Here is an 8,908-nt window from a genome sequence, read left to right as displayed (position 1 = left end):
TATTGTTCATTAGAGTTTGTGTAGGTGAGTAAACACATTATGGAACTGAACACAACCAGAGTTCTTCCTCTCCATCGAGCACATGAAGTTACCATTAAATTTCAGTTGAAACAAGTCTTATTACTTTTAATGCAATCAGGTTTTTTTATAATTACCCTCCACCCTGTTATTTTTACTTCAAGCACAGACTAGTTACTGAATAGTTTCCACCCTTTAAATCTGCCACTTTACAGAGGAACCCATATCAACTGGGGGTGGAGGCTAGTGAGGAAGAGGACAGGGAGAAGGGGCAAATATTCAAATCCCAAGGGAGCAGCATGAGCACAGGTAACTGTATGGAAATCTGTATGGATTTGTGGAGAAAGCAAGATCCCACAGCTCTTTTTCCATCTAGATGCTTACCTGAAAGAATCAAATGTATACAGCCCTATTAACAGCTAGTAGCTGAAAGAATATGCAGGGTTTCCCAGCCACCTGCAAAAACATCCACCATGAGTAACTAGGCTCAGATTTGTTCACTTAGTTGCCCTGAAAGGAAAGGTACTTGTATGGGGCAAAACTGGTCTGACTGGTAAAATGATAAAATATGGGGGTAATCTTATGGTGATACAAGGAGGACATGAAGCCAGAGGAGCTGGAGGATCACAAAGAGGAAGTATTGTCTGGTTCAGATCACTTGAGCTGATAAATCTTCCCAAGAATGACACCGCCAATGAATCTTGCAAGTATGATATGAGTTTCATGTAAAAACAAAGCATAGCATTTACCTGACATTAATTCCAAGACCCATAGGAAGCATACAATAGAAAATGCTAGAGTTAGGTTCTTGGCCACTAGCTCGCACCTAAACCCACATTTCTTGCAATACTATAATGAACTCCTAGACTAGACAAGAATCATCACTTATAGAGGAAGGACTGTTCTTGCAGTTAATTGGATAGGGACTCGGGAGATCTGTGGTCTGTTCTCAGCTCCATTGCAAACTTCCTGGGTGACCTCGGACAAGCCAATCTCTCTGTACCTCAATTCTGTACCTGTAAAATGAGGATAGCACTTCCCTACCTCACAGGGGTGTCGTGAGAATGTTTGCAAGGTGAGATGCTCAAATACTGCAGTGATGAGCACCATAGAAAAACCGAAAATACATACAATTTATGAACATTTACTGTACACTGCACACTGAGATCTGCCAACATTAATCCCAAAGAATTACATACTTTAGGCCTGAACATAACATACTGTATGCAGTAACTCACATAAGAGCAACCCATATGCTACTGTTAATGTGCCAACTGACATGGTAAGCCACAAACGTAAGAAAGGATTGGATTTCGACTGATTTTTTTTTATTCCAGTTATTCCTCAGGCCCAATAGTTTTATTTACCGCCATCTTCTCCCCTTCCCTCTCTAGGCATTTTTGCTCTTCCTAATGCATCTTCTACTCCCCATAGCAGATTTCATCCTGGATACATCCTGCCCTGAAGCTAAATCTTCAAACAACTATCATGATCAGATAGGCCAGGAGAAACAGAAATAGAAACCCATCTCCTCCTGCTGTAATCTAGGTCACTTGATGGCCTACTTTAGGTTCTCACTGAACTCTGGGTTCACTCCTGCTGGGCAACGAAAAACACTGAGAACAAGTGGGTGAATTAAAACACACCATTCCAAGTGTCAAATCTGACTCCTCAGGATGGCTGAATCCAGGATGTGCTGACAGAAGGTTGGCTGTATTGCATGTGATTTGGAGACCAACATTTTTATATCACTTTCAGGACATAGTAGTTCTATCCACTATCTGTCATTGTGTGATGCCAACAACTGGGTTTATTCAAGGAACTGAGGAAAACCTCCCAACATTGCTACAATAGGATTTAAGCTTGAAGGTCACTTTTGAAAATGGGACTTAGACAGATCACTTACATACTTTTGAAAACGTTATCCATGGTCCATAAGAACAATACCAGTTTAGCTGTTCATGAGCTAGAGAGTTATCAGTGCTCATGCCTGCTCAGATATAGAAGACAGCAGTGGGTTCTTAATGACATAAGGGAGCCATGAATTAACAGTGTTTTACTTGACCTTAAGAATACTATTTCAGTTTAAATCCTTCAAAAAATGTGTATTTTATCACTAATGAGGTCATTCTTTCTATTATCATTATTCAAATGTTTTCCTTGGATTATCTTTGTGCAAAATTAATGCTAGAAGGTGAGTTATTAATTTCAGGATTAATATTGAAAAATGCAGTGGATGGAATAGTGCTGTCATGTTAAGTTAGAGATGGGCTGGGAAGACAGGGTAAGAATATGGATTAGATTTAGACTAGGGTTCCAGAGCTATGGTTCAATGATAATGAAGTTTTGCCATCTGTTCTAGAGAGATTTTGCATGCATCCAAACTGAGGTTCCAGTTCTGGTCCATTTCAAGTTAGTCTTTCTGCTCTCAAGAACTTTCAGTGGTTGAATATACTGAGTCAGATTGTGGCTATTCAAACTTTCTATCAGTAATTTTCTTATCATACAGTGGTTGCACCACGGCAGGGTGCCCAGTGAATGCTAATACTGAGTCACAAAGATGCACCATCATACTGCAGACCTCATAATGCAATTTCAAGCTATCACACTGCATTTATTTTGTGACTATTCTACAATAAAGTGACTCTCCGCAATTCTGACAGCTCGTGCCACTGAACACAATTGCAGATTGACCCAATTCCTTTTGATGTAGGAAAGAGTACAATATCCTTGTCAGCCAGTGGCACAGCGTCAAATACAGTGAGATCAAAAGGAGAGTTTATATTTATTTTGTAAAATCAAGTGGCTTAATAACTGCAGGTGAGAAAGATGTCACCACATACTGTAAATCTTTAAAGTGCAGTGGTCTACTGATAGTAAGTGTATGAAAATTTTGAACACAAAGGCCAACATAGAATCATGAGGTTGGTTACTACAAGAACAGGGCCAATGGCTACCTTAACAAAAATCTTCAAGGCAGTGCACAGTTGGAAAACAAAGAATGAAAACAACCACTGATCTTTAGTTGGAGTAGGTGCACCACCTGTCCAATTGCTCTGGTGGGCCAGTTTGGAGAGGGAAGGAAATAACTCCTGCTCCATTCATCAGAGACGGCTTCCTTGGGCTGAAGACGCTCCCTCATATAGTTATCAGGAAATTCAAGATGTTTTCAACTGGCCCCATTCTCCTATCACAGCTGTGTGGGTCCCATTGCAAATATGAGATCTTTCATTCCCTGATAAGTACTTGAAGGAGTATCTTCAGCGCAGAAGGCCTCACTCTTCTCCCCAATTTCATTTTGTAATGGTGTTCTGCTGCAAAGATGCCTTATGACCACAGAGCTCCTTGGACTTATCTTCCCAAATGTGTCATTTAAGCAGGGAACCTCTTTCCTGCATCTGAATGTTGGTGGACTCGTTGAGCATGATCACTATGCCTTCCCCAACTCTTGGCATCATTGCCAGGATCCCTAAGAAGGGGATGGGCTTAGGTACTATAATACCATAGAGCGTACCCTTGGACTAGATAGAAGCCAGAGGAAATTTGTAGCTTGAGAGACAAAGGAATCTTTATGAGCAAGCACTTTTAAAAGTAAATTTGGGCTGGTTAATCGGTTACTGCATAAACACAGGTGGGTTCCCATTATGAACTTCCTAGGCCAAACTCTGTCCTCTCCTATGTTCTTGCAACACCCACTGAAGTTAATAGTATTGCAAGACTGTAACTGTAAGGCAGAATTTGTCTCCCTGACTTTTGTGGATTTAAACCTTAATGCTCTATTAACACTGTTTGGGGCATTATAGAAGGACTGCAGATCAAGGCTCTATGCTAAAATGTCTCTTCAGATGCCTGAAAACACACTACTTTCCAAATGATCCTCTAGTGCTATATAATATCTGGAAACTAAAGTAGAATAAAGAAGTCAGTGGTTGGGTCTCCATGGTTTGAAGCAATATTTTTGAGATGTTCACTCTCTTTCTATTTTAGTTGTAAAGCAATCTTTAAAAAGATGCTATAATTCATCTACACCCCATTTGTTCTTGTAGCCAAATGGAACATTTAGCTGCTTTACAGGATTCCTCCTTGCTAATGAAATACCAATTAGTTTTTGCACCTTATCATCATTATTATTTGTTTCACTTTACAACTTTACCTAAAAGTGCCCTGTGAAATTTAAACGACTGCATTATCAATTCAATGCTATATTTTAAATAAATAGTTCTGCTAAATGTAACAAGCTGGCATTTGTACTGCATCCACCTATATTATCAGCATTGTAAAGCAGATGCAGAATGTAAGACTACTGGAACAATCAGCACTGTAATTTGCACAGTAACATTGTTTTAGACCTAATTAGTGCTTATGCAGATCCCTTACAAAAATGTGAAAACTGCACCAGGATGTAATTGTTAATGAATTTAGTGCAAAGCACATCTGCATAAATTCCATTTCAGCAAAAGGGGGGGAAAAAGTTCAACTGCTATTTGCTGAAGAGCCAAAACATTGTGAATTGTGCCCACTATGTTTTAGCCTTGCTCTGCTGGCTTTGATATTTCAAATAAATACTACAAAGTTAAAGCCTCCAGCTGCAGACCAACCCATCTGTAGATGTTTGTTATATTTGGCAGTATTGTAAAATGATTTGCCTTCCTGCTGGAAAAAAAAATCAGGTTCTCTCAGCAAAAAACCCAAATTGAAATACTTATCAGCCAAAAAAAGTTTTTAAAATATTCTACAAGGGTCAGGTGACAACTTTTGGAACATCAACTGAACTGGTGCTGAACACAGTTTAGCTGCAAGCTTCAAAGAAGACCAGCTGTGCTCCTGTCTGTTTTAGAAAACAGTGGTTGAAACCTACTCCATTCTCCCAGTGTTTTCTGTAGCATAGACAAAACTTTAGAACTCAGCTTCAGTCAAACCTGATCCAAATACTTCTGTAAGAAATCCTTATTGGAATTCTGTAGCTTTAGTCCATCAGTAATATTTGTATATGGAGATCATAAATAAAGCCATGATCCTGAAAACAGATGCCTTTGTGTGGACCCTCACACCTACAATGGCTTCAGTTAACTTCATTGTGACTCCATGAAGGCATCAGCATCTGCAATAGTACTACTTTTTGCAGACCAGGAACCATGGCCTAAGTTTCAGGATAGGATGGACTTCCATAGTGTTTTAGTTTTAGCAAGTCCATACAACATTATGATAGTTTTGTCTGGGTTTGTGGAGTTTGCATACAACATTGTATATAGAAGTAGACCAAAGCATTATACTGCAGAAGTGGTTACAGGGGAACATGTTAACTTGTATAGGTATAGTAACCATACACTTGACACCAAATATCCATCTTGGTCTTACTTTTGGAGTTCTTAATTCTTGTAAACCCAGAAATCCAGCCTTGACATTCCCCTCCTGTCATCTATGGTCAGGCATGGTCAGTTTGCACTTGATTGTTACTATTTAGCTCATAAAGCTGAAGACATGAGACATTCTCCAGCATTAAATTAGTTTTCTATCCAGTTCATTACAGGCATAGAGACCTATTGGTCTAGTATGTCTAAAGCCTAAATAATACTTGGGCTTATTTCTCACATAATCATACACAACGATAAACATTCTGTTGCTCTGTCACCTGATTGCAATGTGATGGCCACCATCTTGGTTGACAAACCAGGGATTGAACTGGGGATCTTCAGATGTAAGAGCATGAGTCTCTACAATGTAATCTCAAGAGTCAAACTCTCTGGTGGGGAGCTTTAACAGACTCACACCATCCGTGCATCAAGCACAGAGGAAGATACTTAAAACACATGGACCAGAGGGTTTCATATTTCCTCTGGACAGAGGAAACTTCCCCTGAGTGTGTGAGGCAGCAGCAGTCTGAATCCTAGACAAGCCTCCATTTGTGTGACAGCCACTAACTAGGCTGGCCCCAGGGGTTGAACCAAGGATCTCCACTGGTGAAAATATGAACTTCCACAGTTTGAGCAAAAGAGACAGATAATCTAATAGAGAATGTAACAGACTTGAGAACTTCTGAATTGGGAACCAAAGGAGATATGTAACATATGGCAGCCAGTGGATTACAATAGCATTGCCCTTTTACTGCTTTATTAGACGCACACTTCATTCTCCACTCATGCATCTCCTCATTTATGAAGAAATGCCCTGAAGCATTTGGTACAACTCATCCATCTGCGTTCCAGTTTGAACCCACAAAAATGAACAAAACAACCAACTTAACCGTGATCTTTTAAACCCCCTCTCTCAGTTTGGTGGTACTCAAAGTTTTAGGAATGTGCTCATTTTAGTAACGGGTTACTTAGTCTTTCAGAATCACAAGGTAGATTTGGGTGGGTTTGTCTGATATAGAAAGGCTGTGGAGAACTTAAAGGGAAAGGGAGTTGGGAGAAAAAGTCCGGACCTTTAGTGATGGGGGAACAAACGGAAAATAACTGAAGGAGGAGGAGAGATGAGGTGACCAGAATAGAGAAGACTGAAAGGGCATGAGGACAGAGAGAAAGTGAGGGATGACAAAAGTGAATAGGAGAACAAAGAATAAAATGCACACATGATCTGTGGGAGAAGCCTCCCTTCCCAAGAACTTCCGATCTGGAAGTATATTCAGTGAACATGTTTTGACATTCATAGCAGGAAGACCAAGTTCAACACTGGGTTAAATGGGCACAACTTCATTGAAGGCAACTGAATTTTGCCCACTTGTGTCAGTGGTGAATCTGGCCCAGCATGCTATAGAGGTTACAAGCATATTTCCTTTAGGCAGGTGGCAAGTGCGAGCTTGGAGCTGTGCAGTAGAAGCTGTGATAGTTGTCTTTCCTCTTCTTTCCTGAGCTTTAATATAATGGTAGTTAGCACTTTTCATCCACAGATCTCAAAAGTGGGTATCCATCTCCTCATTTTACAGATTGGGAAACTGAAGAACAGAGAGAGAATAAATGAGTTATCCAAGGAAAGACAGCAGCAGAGCCAGCAATAGTACCAAGGTCTACTGGCTCCCAAGCCTGTTTCCAAGTCACTGGGGGCCACATACTGACAATAGCACTGAAAAATTTCTCATGCTTTTAGAGCAATAAATAAAATTTCCATCTTTCTTTTCTAAGTTCTGGGGTCTCCTTTAGTGCTCAGCTCCTCAACCTTGCCTTTGTCTCTCATTGAACATAGTCATATATCATACACACATAATCTTCTTCACAAGACTAGTTAACTTTGTTCTTGACCCCCTTGAAGCAGCTCCTCATTCAACTTGAGAAGGTAGGTGAAAGTCAGGTAAATTCATGGCATCAGTTTGAAAGGATTCAAGATAGATGTTCTAAAGAATTACACAAGAAATTTTGTAGAGGGACTTTTAGTCAACAATGTGGCTGAAACTTTGCATACATTGCCCCAAACAAGCTATTTTCTCTTCCTTCTTATTTTAAGAGTACTGCTAAAATAAATTTTGCAATATAGAAAATTGTGTTCTCATAAGCCAGCACAAATGATAAAGAAAGAAGCTTCACTCATCACTTTCACATACTTTTCAAAACAGTTTGGATTCAAAAACATTTTACTAACAAGGTAATTTGCTACCTCCCCTGCTACCTCCCTCTTCCCTCCCCCCACAGCCAAAACTTGCTCTGTCTCATATCTCACACTTGATTTTTTTTGGCATATATTTGCATACATTAGCAAACGGCAAGAGGATTAAAGTTTAAGAGGAAATTGTGGCTAGTGTGAAAGGGGAACAAAAGGACATCTGTGAAGTAGTCCACAACTGGCAAAGAAAGCTATTCCACCTCCAGTGCCAGCTGCAGGGGAAGTGGTGCCCACCGCGCCTGACAAGGACTTCTTTGTTTTGCTGAAAAAATTGGGAGCGCCGTTCTCTAAAGTGATATCATTTGAGATATAGAACTTTGCTTTTTTCTGTTCTAATCCAATTTTATACCATAATGCAGACATTTGGTAAGGAATTGATTCCCCCTTTGATAAGAGGCAACGTAGAAAGAAAACCTTCAAAACGTGAACTGAGTGCATATTGATACAGCACTATCTTCCTGCACCTTCAGAGAAACTTTTGGGAGTTGAGTACATTTTTAAGAGCTTTTACTTTGTATGTACCTAGCAGGGCCGGCGTTTCCAGTAGGTGACCCATGGCGGTCGCCTAGGGCGGCAGGATTGGGGGGAGCAGCATTTTGCCGCCCTTGGCGGACATTCGGCGGCGGGGGGTCCTTCCGCTCCGGATCTTCGGCAGAAATTCGGCAGCGGGTCCTTCAGTCGCTTCGGGACCCGCCGCTGAAGTGCCCCAAAGACGTGGAGCGGAAGGACCCCCACCGCTGAAGACCCCAGGCCCTCTGAATGCTCAGAGGAGGAGCGCTGCCGCCCAGGGCGGCAAAAACCCTGGCGCCACTCCTGGTACCTAGCGCCTTCCAAATGAGGATCTCAAACAGTCCACAATTAATAAGCTTCACAACTCACCATAGCTTATCTGTAGGGCTCCACCATGTGGATGCAGGGATCCACTCATAAATCAAAACTTGTGGGATCATTGCAGAGATATTATTATCCCTATTCTGCAGGTGGGGAAACTGAGGCCCAGAGCAATCAAGTGTTTGATCTTACTCCCATTAAAATCATTGATGGCAACAGGTTCAGGTGCAATGTGACTCACTCTAGGTCACACAGCAAGTCAGCATCAGAACTGGAAATGGAACCCAGATCTATTGACAGTCAGAAATATGCTCTAACACTAAATGCACTGACTCCCACTGAATGCCCCATCTATTCTCCCTGAATAGCTGAGAAATACAAGTAGGAGAAGTTCCTCTTCTTTCACCACCACCTAGCCCCAGAGCAAGAGAGTGAGAGAGGGGCGAGATGGTTAGATGTGTGC

The 8,908-nt window shown here is 41.1% G+C and overlaps 1 long non-coding RNA gene across 1 annotated transcript in view; it reads right to left on the bottom strand.

Annotated features, from left to right (window-relative positions):
- Positions 1-1,442: 1,442 nt before the first annotated feature.
- LOC135982053 (uncharacterized) overlaps positions 1,443-8,908 on the bottom strand; it is a 73,600-nt gene continuing 66,134 nt past the window's right edge. Inside the window, exon 3 of the long non-coding RNA XR_010599259.1 lies at positions 1,443-6,952. This is a non-coding gene — a long non-coding RNA (uncharacterized LOC135982053). The remainder of the gene's footprint in view (positions 6,953-8,908) is intronic.

Source organism: Chrysemys picta, chromosome 3, assembly GCF_011386835.1.
Source record: "Chrysemys picta bellii isolate R12L10 chromosome 3, ASM1138683v2, whole genome shotgun sequence".
Lineage (NCBI taxonomy): Eukaryota > Metazoa > Chordata > Testudines > Emydidae > Chrysemys > Chrysemys picta.
The sequence above is the reverse complement of the archived record's forward strand: the minus strand, read 5'-3'. Positions and strand labels throughout refer to the sequence as shown.